The sequence below is a fragment of the Desmodus rotundus genome, chromosome X (genome assembly GCF_022682495.2).
Source record: "Desmodus rotundus isolate HL8 chromosome X, HLdesRot8A.1, whole genome shotgun sequence".
NCBI lineage: Eukaryota > Metazoa > Chordata > Mammalia > Chiroptera > Phyllostomidae > Desmodus > Desmodus rotundus.
Genome location: NC_071400.1, coordinates 77,390,654 through 77,403,692, shown reverse-complemented (window position 1 = coordinate 77,403,692; position 13,039 = coordinate 77,390,654). Strand labels below are relative to the sequence as shown.

Sequence of the window (13,039 nt, the reverse complement as noted above, 5' to 3'; positions counted from 1 at the left end):
ACTTGCCCAAGATCACATAGTCATTCTGTGTGAGAACCTGTGTTCTCTCATGGGTCTGACTACCGCTAAAGCCTGTTCTCTTACTGCTATCTCCAACTGCCAAACTTTACTATCTTATTACCTGAGCTCTCTCCTCCCTCACTCTGCTCAGCTATGGTTTCTGTACAGAAAAGTCATGAGAGGTTTTCATAAAAGATATCTTCAAGACACATTGCTTTTGTGTTTCCTCCTTTTAAAGTTCCTTGACATGTTTCAGTCTTTAATCCTCTATCTTTTCTCCCAATTTATCTCAGATATATAATGCCAATCTCAGTTTGCTCTACTGATAAAGAGGAAAGGGATATGGTTATTGATATTTTTTTAATATCAAAAATGTTCAAAATAAATGCATTTTATTTAAACTATACTTCTAATACTAAAATGCTACAGCAATGGTGCCATAACTAGCTTAATGTCAACAGCCAGAAAAATTGAAAGTTGTCATTTCTTTCAAGTGAGACTCTGATCTCCTTGTCAGCCTACCTTGATCTAATCTGTCCTTGTCTGTTGAGTTAGAAGGAGCAGAGGAGACATTCTGGAGAATCAATAGGTGTTACAGAGTGTTCTGCAAAGGAACTGACACTTGGTGCCTCATTCACTGAAGGGTGAAAAGTTGACCATGGGGCCAGAGGAGGATTGCAAGATGTGCTCTAAATTAGATCCAAACACCTTCTAATCTTTTAGAATACTATTAACCAGTCTAGTGCTGAGTAAACCTTTATTGAGTACCTATTGAGGGGAGGCTGTAGGTGAGCACTGGATTGACAAGATTAGTACCTTTCCTTTGAAGATCTAATGATGAATCTTGTAATGAAAACATTCCTTCACACCCAGAGCTTGCATAACTGAGCTTGGAATACCTACCCAGCAAAGAAAGTAAATGGAGAGGCAAGTGGGGCAAATCTATGTTAGGAAAAACTCACTAACATGAGGGGAAAATAAAAATGACCAATATAGCACTCCTGGATAGTTTTCCCTGAGCATGGGATATTTCTTCTGTCCCCTATTTGTACTTCTATTCTGTATTTCCTAAAAAAGCTCTGTATTTCTTAAACAAGAAATCACCTGTGGTCCCACCCAAAACCTAGTGGATCAGAATCTTTGTGAAATGGACCTATGAAACTCCAATAATAACAGGCGCCCCTGGGTAATTTTATTGGGAAGTTTAGGAAACATGGCTATAGCTAGGGTCTGAAACTCCACACCATTTGAGGTTATCTCAGTGTTTGAGCAGAAGATCTCAAACATTCATTTGCACAAAAGAACCTAATTCTCCAGTATTTGAGCTTAATCCATTTAGTTTGTCAAATCTTCTCAAAGGTTGGGAAATATTCACACTAAGAATGTTAATGTTCCCACACCCACCCTCATAGAGTTTAAGTGAGTGGGCCTGCTGTGGAGCCAGCCCATTTATCTTTGTTTTGACTAGTATGTTAAGGAATTCTGATGAAGGCGATCTTTGGAAGGCACTTGAGAAATACTGGTTCAATTAGAACTTATTCCTCTTGAAAATAAACAGATTTCACTCTTAGACTTTGGAGTCAAGGAAAGATTTGAAAATTGGGTTGAATTCCAGATTATAAATACATTAGAGTATAAACTCTGAGAGGATAGCAGTTTTTTTTGGGGGGGAGGATTGTGTTTTTCCCCTCTTTTGTTCAGTAATGTATGCCCAGCACCTAGATGAGTGGCTTTTACATAGTTGCACACAATTTGTTGACCTTTTTAACCAGATAATAAAAATAATGTTTTAGGCTGCAATAAAGAATAACAAGTGTTTATTTGAGCAAAGAAGGGATTGCAATCTAGGTCACAGATTCAGGGAGCAAGCTAAACTGTGCTCCAGAGGTGACAAAGACAGGCAGGGTTTATGAAGGGTGCGGCCAAACCAGCTGTTCTCCTCCCTGTCCTCTCTGGAATGAAAGACTTGGCTAGGTCCGCAGGGATTGGTGAGCCGCACCCTGAAAATGGAGGATGCTGGTTTTTGAAACTGATTGGCTCCTTTCAAGGTGAAGGATGCAGATGGTCTGCTAACTGTGATGAAGAAGAGGAAGTCAAGTCCATGCATGTTCATGCAGCAATCGTTGATCCAGGATGTTGGTGGATGGCTTTGAGCTGAGTTTAGGAACAACAGGTCAGCAAGTTAACATAAGTTCCAAGATATAAAACGAGATGTGCATAGGTTCCACTTCCTCAGTGGCCTCCCAATTTTTAAGTGAGTGTGTCAGTGATGCTGATTCCATTTTATTTTTTCTATGATCAAGTTAATAAGTGAATTCAAGGTATAAAGACCTCGTGTCTCTTATTCTTGCGTTTCTTCATTTTAATGGCTTATCATAACCAGAAGGAATGTGCAAATGAATTTGCAAACAGAGAGCAGGGTGGTAGTGACAGGAGTGGAGAAGAAAATTCTAAAAATGCATGAGAACTTCAGCAGGGAGAAGAGTCAATAAAGAAAAGCCGGGGTGGCAGCGGGCATCCCCTGGGGGAATACGGGCCTTGGCCTCATGCCCAGAGTGGTGGTGCGCATGCGCGTGGTGGAGCGGTGCGGTGGGGGGTTGGTGGCTGGGGCTCTCGGCAAGCACGGAGGGGAACGCGGGCACATAGCACATAGTGCGCATGACCAGATACTGCGCACGGCCTCGCTGTGCGTCAATACGCCATACAATCCCGGGCCCGCGTGTACGTCCACGCTTTCGGGAGCCACCGCTGCCATTTTGCTGGTGTGGAAGCACATCTGCCGAGTGAGCAGCTGGGAGCTGGGAGACAGGAGTCAGGAGACAAGAATCAGAGCCGGGAGCTGACGCCGGAGCCAGGAGCCGGGAGCCGGGAGCTGGGAGCCGTGAGTCGGGAGTCGGGAGCCGGGAGCCGGGAAGTGGGAGCCGGAGCCAGGAGCCGGAGCCGGGACCCGGGAGCTGTACCCGGGAGTCAGAAGCCAGTAGCCGCAGCCAGGAGCCGGTAGCTGCAGCCAGGAGCCGGAGCCGGGAGCCGGAGCCGGAGCCGGGAGCCGGAGCCGGGAGCCGGAGCCGCAGCCGGGAGCCGGAGCCGCAGCCGGGAGCCGGAGCCAGGAGCCGGAGACGGGAGACGGGAATTGGAGCCGTGAGTCGGGAGCTGGAGCTGGGAGCCGGAGCTGGGACCCGGGAGCTGGGAGCCGGGAGCAGGGAGCCAGAGCTGGGAGCCGGGAGTTGGGAGCCAGGGGTTGGGAATCTGGAGCCGGGAGCCAGAACCGGGAGTCAGAGCTGGGAGTAGAGTTGGGAGTCGGGAGTTGAGAGTCGGGAGTTGGGAGTCGGGAGTTGGGAGTCAGAGCTAGAAGCTGGGAGTGGGAGCTGGAGCTGGGAGCCGAAGAGTACTGATTTGGCAGGGACCATCACCATGGCTTCAGCCTCGCTGCGGGTGGCAGTGGTGTGCTCCAGCAACCAAAATCGGAGCATGGAAGCCCACCGTCTCCTCAAGAGGAAGGGATTCGCTGTCCAGTCCTTTGGAACAGGGACTCATGTGAGGCTTCCAGGACCAACAGCTGACCAGCCCAATGTTTATGATTTCAATACCACTTACGATGAAATATACAGAGATCTTATTAGGAAAGACAGAGAGCTCTATACAAAGAATGGCATTTTGCATATGTTGAAGAGAAACAAGGCGATCAAGCCGAGGCCCGAAAGGTTCCAGAACTGCAGAGATGTATTCGACCTGATTCTTACCTGCGAAGAGCAAGTTTATAACCAGGTGGTGAAAGAATTGAATTCCAGAAAGAGTGTGACCTTCCAGCTGGTGCATGTGGTTAACTTGAACATCAGAGATAATTTCGAAGAGGCCAGCCTGGGGGCGTTCCTGTTCTCTGAGTTCTGCCAGTGCTTTCAGCTCTTGGATGACGTGGACAAGGAGCTCGGGGAAGTGCTGCTGGAGTTCGAGGAGAATAGTGGCCAGACCTTCCTGCACACCGTCTGCTTCTACTGACGGGCCACTGCTACCTCCTGAAGCCGCATTCTTGAACTTCCCCGTGTAAATATGTTTTCCTTCCTGATACTTGTGTTTACCTTGAGTGCTTGTATTGGTAGAGAGTAGCATAACCTAATAAACTTTACAGATGAGATGAGAAGATACATGTAAATGCAGATTAATAGCTACCAAATATCTTTTTTAGCAAAGTTTTTATCCCATTTTTACTTAAGAGTGGGATATTGTTTATGAAGGTTTTTTCTTTAATCAAAAAAGAAATAAACGGTTTATAAGTACATTTTCACCCAATATGTCTTGTGTCTTTCATTGTGCATTGCTCCCCTCCCCACTACCTGGCTGGAATGTACAAATACTTGAGTAAAGCAATGGAGCTGTATCTATTAGGAAAGAACCTGCAATTGTACAGTAAACAGGTGCTGTTGGGAAAAAAAGCCAGAAGGGATAGGGCCTACAGAGATATACCTAGGTGGCTGCAGGCTTGGATACCCGCTATTGGCCCCAGAGGCTTAGGGTTGCCTACTGTGATGAGAGATGACACTGTTAGTGCTGCAGCATGGAAAGCTACAGGATGAGGTGTGGAGCAAGCAGTGGGAAGAATACTGGAAGTGAAATTGTAACTGTCCCCTTCCTTATTTTCTGAGCTTTCCCTATGTGTGTTTAGGTGTATAATCTCATTTAGTGTCAACAGGTCGGTGGGACTGTGGCATCTAATGACTTGGATTTGCTACTCTACCTCAGTTCTTTTCAGCCTCGTATGGAATTGTGTCCTTTGTTCAGCGTCTGAGTGTTCACTTGCTCTTATGTTGGGGAAAGAGAAACGCTGAGTGTTAGTGACCTCACAGCTGAGAAGAGACCAGCCTGTGCTGTGCACCTCTTAACGCCTTCTCCATGGGTTCCTGCCAGCAACTAATGACTCCAAGGGGTTAGAATTGTCCCCTGCAGAGACAAGTCTGTTCCTGCCTTAGGTGTGGATGTGAGAATGTTAAGGGGACAGTATAATGGCTCCTCCCAGCTGTTTCTGAATCTGGGATGGTATTCTTTGAGAGAGACGTATTTTCCGGGGCTGCAGATATTGAGGTTTTAACAAATTTTTGGATCTAACAAATGGAATTCGTAGCGTGTGTGGTGTGTGTTGCAATCACAGGAGGTAGGTTTTTCCTTAATTATTAAGTGCCAAGTGAAAGATGAGGGGTAAAAAAATACAATGGGATATAGTTAATGAATCAGGTTCATGTAGCACTATTCCGGTGCTTTCTGAATGTGTTGGTGTTAAGAAAAAATTGCACAGGTGTTGTTGTTACGGATTTTCCACAACAGGGACTAGGTAGGATTGCACTTGAAATATGTAGGATGCCAGAAAATTTCCCTTTCTTCTACACAGATCTGCACTGTGTGTGTGGCGGCTCTCCAGGGCATAAACGACACTTATGTCAAAGATTAGTACTGTATTTCTCTCTTTTTCCTTTTCCCTTCCTCCCTTCCTTTCTTTCCCTTCCTTTTCTTTCTTTCTTTCTTTTTTTTTTTTTAACCTATGACAAGTGTTTTGAGGAAACTAGCTTTGTTGGTGACCCAGGAAACACAGGTAGCTCTACTTTTCTGAAAACGATGTGGTCCAACATCTTTTCATTTTCCATAGCTACCTTGGAGAAACTGCTTACTGTAGAACAATCATACCATTTGTAGAGCACTGCATTGTTCACCAGGCGTCTTCACATGTGTTTTGAGCCCCACAATGAATTTGAAAGACTAGGTTTATTCCACTTTTTATAATATAAAAGTGAGGCTCAGAAATTTTAAAGAAATTCCCAGAGACTGGAAAGCAGACAACAAATAGACATTTTATTCTAAATTTTATACTTTTCTCCCAATAGCAGCTTATGACTCTCACAATGAATGAAAAATAAATCCCTGAATTGGGAGCAAGAGGTTTGGATAGAATATGTCAGAGTTTTGCTCACACTGGCATTTGGATGCCAAGTCAAATTAGGCAGGCACTTGTGTTGTTTGACTTAAAGTAGTGGTTTTCAGATGTGGTCCCAACCAGCAGCCACATCAGCATCACTGGGGAGCTTGTTAGAAATGTAGACTCTTCAGGCCCCAACCCAGACCTGCTGGATCAGAAACTCTGAGGAGGAGCCCAGAATCTGTGTTGTAAACCAGTCCTGCAGGTGGTCCTGATGCCTGCTACTGTTTGAGAAACACTGATTTAAAGGTACATTCTCACAAAGTTCTTCTCCGATCCCCTTATCCCACAATTCAATGTTTAGTTTGAAAGCCTTTTCTGATACATAATCAGCATTCATCTATAACAGGAAGGTTTTATCTACAACAGTGAGTGAGAAAGAGCCACAGATGCACTAAGCATTTGGAAGGGTGAAGAAGATGAAGGAAAAACGTGACTGGTTGAGAGCATAAAGTTATTCTGGAAGGCTGTTAGGAGCCTCATGTCTTCGAGCTTCAGAATTGAGAAAAAACAAGAAAGAAAATGAAGAAAGGGCTGAATTTACATCATTTTTATTTTTTAATTATTTATTTTTAAAGACTTTATTTATTTATTTTTAGAGAGAGGGGAAAGAAGGGAGAAAGGGAGAGAAACACATATGTATTGCCTCTCACTCACCCCCACCTGGGGACTTGGCCCACAAACCCAGGATACGCCCTGACTGGGAATTGAACCGGTGACCTGTTAGTTTGTGGGCTGGTACTCAATCCACTGAGCCACACCAGGCAGGGCTATTTTTTTTAAATTAAATATTTTATTGTTCTGTCACAGTTGTCCAAATATTTCCCCCTTTGCTCTCTCCCACCCAGCCCACTCCCCCACAGTGAATCCCTACCCTGCTCTCCATGTCCATGGGTCATTCATATATGTTCCTTAATGTTTCCTAAATGTACACTTTCCAATTGTGCCTAAGGTTAGTTCTATCATAATCAGTTACTTCTCCTGAAATACTGTTGTCATTTTAAATTGGTAATTCCAGCCCATTATTTCAACTCATCAATTGATGCCATCTACTAATTTTAAAAGCAAAAACAAACATAATGACTCTCAGTACAAATCATCTTTACCAAGACAGGGGACATCCCTACTTCAAGACTGGAAAGGACCTGGGTAATGCAGAAGTAAAATGTGTTTGTCCTAGGGAATGTGCCTGGGTGAGCTCTTAACAAGCCCACAAATGTAGCCCTTGGGGAGGATTCTGTGGGTTTGGGGGAGCTAATAATAGAGTATAAAGTAATGGCAAGAGTTGATTGCTACTCAGAAAGCCCAGCTTGCACCGAGTGAACCCTCTTCCTGGGTATCTTCCAGTCCCTGGTTTGTTTCATGAGTATTTGTCATACAGTTTAATAGAAATAACAAAGATGCTTTCTTTGTCCATGCAAATAAAAGAAGTGCTCTGCTCCTCCATAGCAGTGAAAGCCCCTTTCCTTTCTTTCACTTTGTCCACATTTGGGCCAGGGTAGGAGACTCACTTCCATGGAACTTGACAAGATGCCAGGAAGTAGCCCTAGTCTTGACTCTTAGGAAGAAGAAGGGTGTGTCCTTTGCTAGACCTTTTGAGTTTCTAATGCTAAATGGAGACACAAAAGTAAATTTTATGTGGTGGTATAGACATCTTCATTTTATATGTCCAAGAGAAAACTGTAAAAGCCCTTGTTATACGAAGATTATTAATTTCTTCCAGATATGTGCACAAAGATTTGGAGAATAATTTTCCTCAGGTCAAATGTTCTTAGTTTCAGAAGCAGGTGTCACTCTTTCTAGGGCAGAAGAGCCGAACTCAAGATACTGTCATTTGGGACCTTCCTGCTCTTTTGATCTTGGCTACAGGTATGTATTTGTGATCATGCATCTCACACAAAGCCCCCCACAGTGTCAGCCCATCCTTTCAGATTCATTGTTTGACGCTTCTCTGAAAGTCAGTTTCCTACAGGCCATACTTACTTTTAGCAGTTTTCTTGAGATATTGTCACAGGTGGGCACAGGTAACCAGACTCTTGGTGATTGTGGACAAAGAAATGAACTGAACACAGAGAGTTTATAGCAGAAAGAGAAAGACAGCAAATTAATTAAGCAGTAGTACACTCCACAGAACATGGAAGCGGACCAGCTCCTGGCAGAGATTGACCTCAGGGGCTGGAGGGATTCTATCCTTATAGGGTGGATATTTCCTGGCTAGTTTCAACGGGCTTTTATTGCACATGTACAAGTAGTTGTATTACTTTAAAACTACTACACATGTGGTCTCCCGTGATTTTCCTTGATTGGCCACCAGAGAAGGAGATCACACAATATTAATTTATTATAATGCTATTATAATGAAGCAGGGGTCATGTAGCATCTTCTGCGCAGGTGTGTTCATGAGTCACCATGATTCAGCGCTTTTCCAGAAAGCAGAAACAACTGGTCTCAGAACAGGATCTCTGTCCTGTATGGATGTCCTTTATCTTAGCCCTGGGGCACCTCCGGAGTTTCCTCCTTCCTACTTCCTGCCTGAACTTCATTGACATAAAAATTATGTATATTTGAGGTGTACACTTGATATTTTGATAATACATACACATTATTAAATGGTTACCACAGTCAAGCTACTGAACATAGCCGTTATCTGTACATAGTTACCGTTGGGGGGAGTGTGTTAAGATTTAAGAGCTACCCTCCTAGAAAATTACAGGTATACAAAACAGTACTGCTAACTGTCACCACTATTGCTGTACATTAGATCTCTAGATCAAGACAAGTTGTCAGACTATTTCTCAATCACTTATTTTATAAATGATTTGGATATTAGTCCTAGGAGGAAAACATTCTTAGATTTAAATGAGCAACAACAAAGCCTCTTCTCCTTTGACCCTCATAGCAGTCACGTATGACATTATCTAGGACTCCCACCATCCACTCTCCTCAGCCTGTATGTTGCACCTGCATTCTCTGATTATTTTCCACTCTAACTCCTCCACCATCCTTGATGGTGTAAACATCCTTATAAGCAGTGTCTCCGGTCTCCAGTGCTCCAGCCTCCTCCTGCCTTTATAGGACGGGCAGGCAGTGACTAGTATAACCCCCTCCCGACCCCAGGGTCACTAGGGACCAAACGCCAGTGTAGAGAGGGAGTAATCTTATGCAAATGCAGCCTAAAACTACATGAGTTATTTGTTCATGTATTTTTTTTTATCTTGAAGCTGTCCTGACCCCTGATTGATTGATAATGAGGGTGTGTTTCCTCAGTCAGTGAGATTCCAGAAAATCAGTCAGAAAATCAACTCTTGCACTCAACAGTGGGCCACGTTGCTCTGTAGCCTCACAAGCAACCGGACTTTCCTGTGAAGCACATGGCGGGGACAGGTTGGTGACACAGGTGTTCTCTCCAGGTTTTCTGACTCTGTTCCAGTCAGAATTCACATAACTTCTTCAGGGAAGGGGATTGAGAGTTGTTTGTAATTGCTTTCATAACAGAACAGATCCTTGAAAACAATTTAACTCCCTAGTTTGGTTTTTACAGCCTGTGATTTCAAAAGTTGTCACCAAAGCCAGCTGTTGGACAGCAATTAGCATGAGACTGTGGAGACAGAATGAAGGAGGAAATGGGTTTAGAGCTCACTGTGGAGAGGTGGTGTCCAATCTATCAAAGTTACCTAAAGTCTTAGGCTAGCTCCTAATTGAACACTTGTAGGGGCCAGGCATAAATTACATATTTTAATTCTCCACCTATAAGGTGTGTGACGTCGTTTTGTCTATCTGTCGATGGTTAAATCTGAGGCAGAGAGAGGATAAATAGCTGGCCCAAAATGGTGGGACTGACACTCCAATGCAGGGATGCTTAACCCCCAAGCTGATGGTTTTCACCACCCCACCCTCTTCTGTACTTGGTGCTACTCCTACCCCAAGCTTCCCTCCTGAACTCCCAAACCCCCAAGATCATTGAGAAATAATCTACATCTGCCCATCTTTGCATTTCTCTCATTGCTTCACTTGATCTGTATATAGTAGGTGCTCAATATTGGATTATAAAATAAATGAATAGATACATTTTTATAAAACAGATCTGTATCAGGTCCTAATATTTGCAGGAGGCTTGTTCACAAAATGAAAAAATAAAAATAAAAAAGCAAAAACTCTTTTCTTCTTGGTCAATAATGTTTTAACAGGTACAATGAAAAGAAAAATATTAATTCAGGGAGGGGTGACAGTATGTTTTGGTTTGTGAGGTGGATGTCACAGCTGAATGACAGGCTCAAGTGCTGCAGCCCTCCCTGCATCTGCTGCCTTACAGTGATGTCATCATGGGCAGAGGGCACCTCCCTGCCCCTCGACTTTCACCTGGACCTGCAGACTTGCATTGTCCTATGGCAGGTGGGTGGAAGTGACTGACAGTCAGTTCCAAATCGAAACCCTACATGACCTCGTGCATTTCTCCTTACCCTCTTGCACCCAAGTATCAGCATAAGGAGAGCTTTTCCCGGCCTGGAAACCCAATGAGACATGAAGTAGAGCTGGGTCAGCCACGCCTACTCTGCTTTGTCCAACACTCTGTTCTGTGACCCTTACCATCCAATTGCAGATACAGTGAAATAAAAATGTCTGTCAAAGCCACTGAGTGTATGGTAGTATCTAATGGATACAGGAGATATTCCCATTGTTTTCAGAGTTAAATGCCAGGGGCTCTAGGTCAGCAACATGCTATACTAATATTACAAACACTCTGTCTCTCATCTTTGGATTCTTTAAGTATAATTAAACTTCAGAGATGGCCAGGGCTGAGAAGCTAGGACATAGTCAGCCAAATGAACAACTATAGGCACTCCCCAATCTTCTGTCAAGAAGAAAAGTCTCTCGGGGCTTATTCCTGAATATAGAGAGTAGTTCTGTATTAGCAAGTTGTACTTGGATGTTTATAAGGAAATTTTTAATATTGTCTTCAATTTAAAATGTGGTTTGTGAAATATGTGTGTGCATATGGCACATGCTGCTGGCCCTAGTTTATTTAGCATTTCAGAGTCTATATTTAGAAATTTAGACTCTTCTGGTGCCCTTCCACTGTCTTTATCTCTGGTCAAGTCCAGATGGTTTGTTAATTAATATAATGTAAAGAATGATTTTAATTGTTTAGTGGAGTGGTTTCACCATAGGTGGATTGGCTAGAAATAATGTCTATATTTTACCCTTTGCAGGAAGTAGATAAGAGATCCTGAGAAGCCAGGGCCCTGTACCTTTTAGGCAGGTGCCCCAGTTCTGTGACTAGCTCTGGTTCTTGTATGTAGTCACTTTTAGGGGAGTCTGAATAGTGTCATGTTGGTCTTACACAGACATTTGCAACAATTTTTGCTGAAATGCCCGAAAGGACAATGTTGTGCTTGCTTTCTCATAATTACGGCATGTAGAGCAGAATACTGTCTGTGACTTATAACGTGTCATTTTGTGGTGAGGTGCCAGAGGAAGAGACCTAGAGACCTTTTTCTATCTCTAACTGGTGGAGGTTACCAATATCTACCAAAACTGTCTAATGATCGAGTATAACCAAACTGCCTTTGCTCAGTTTATACACGTTTCTTAAAGAGATTGAGTTATAAGCCCCTTGTAAGTGGAATGAATAAATTAATAGGTGGCTAAGTCCTTCAGGAAACAAAAATACTGCTACATGTAATATGAAAGGTAAAGCCAGAAACTAGTTAAAGCCATAAAGGCAGAATTTTGCTCGATAATAACTACTGCAATAGGGGGGCAGAACTCAGTGTCACCTGAACCGAACTTCACTGAAACATCCCCAATGGCATATCGCAACATAACTACCTGGCAGCTGGCTCAGACTGGTAAAGGAATTTGACTAAAGTCCCCTATATAGCTGACCACAGTGCAGGACTTACAGGTAGAATATTTTTTCTTAGAATATAATGCAGCACATGTACATGTTTGGACATTGGGTTAAAATAAACAGGTTCCTTCAGGATCTCATATAAACTCTTTATCATGAATAAATTTATTAATTGTTCTTTTAAGTAAATGAAAATTCAGATAGACTCAGGTGCTTTACATAATCTTATTTCTCCTTTCAATTTTGAAATATTCAATGTATGAAACATTGATTTGAATTATATCTGATCAATGGCTTTAACAGTACCTATCTATAGACAGATAAAAAAGCTACTTCAACATTATCTATCTTTTTTGTATCTCTCTATCCTGAGGCAACTATCTCCAGGTTTAACCTTTATTTTTAGTACATTTTTATTGTAATAATACTTTTTGATTTGAGCTTTATAACTCTTGAGTTTTTCTCCTTCAACATCTCTGTCATTAGTATTTAAGACAGGGTCCCATAGCCTCAGCCAGGGTCACAGTGAACTAAATGTTGATATTAATCATGTGACCTATCTAAGGCCTAAATGTGAAGGTCAGGTCAAGTTGTGTGCCACCTAGATAAATATAGAATATCCATAAGTGGGATATTTGGAGAGAGAAATAAGACACTTAGTGAGATGATGCTTGAGAGAAGCTGGACCTTCTCCTACTTTGAATTTCAGGCTCCCACAAATTAGCAAGTCCTGTAATGCAAAAGTGATTCTTTTTGAAAGATGGAGTGTTATGAACTATTCTTCTAGCATGCACCACATTCAGAGGGTTTTGTGTGTGTGTGTGTGTGTCTATCCCTGTTCACATTGCTGCTTCTTTGGCAACCAAACGTATTTGGATACAAATAATCACTTCCAGTTTCTCACTATAGTCTTCTGAATGACCTGCTGGAAAGTGAAATCTTTGAAAAAATCTAGAAGATGGAGTAGATGAAAGAAGGGAGAAGAGAAGACTATGATTAGTTTATGGCTTTGTTCTTTTGGAGTGGGGGAAAAGAAACAAACTACTCTGGCCACTGCTTCCTGGAAGCATGGAATGAGGTTCATACCATCTTTGGCACATCTGCCTTATTCTATTTCAGAGAATGTGCTTCTCGGTTTATTCTCCTTGGTGGTGATGTTAGTAAAAATTGAATCTTGAGCTGATTTCAATGTCTTATCTCATCTTTGCCTCAGTGATATTGCCTTA

The 13,039-nt window shown here is 42.8% G+C and overlaps 1 pseudogene; it reads left to right on the top strand.

Annotated features, from left to right (window-relative positions):
* The first annotated feature begins 3,411 nt into the window (after positions 1–3,411).
* Positions 3,412–3,996, top strand: LOC112310299 (RNA polymerase II subunit A C-terminal domain phosphatase SSU72 pseudogene; annotated as a pseudogene).
* The last annotated feature ends 9,043 nt before the right edge of the window (positions 3,997–13,039 follow it).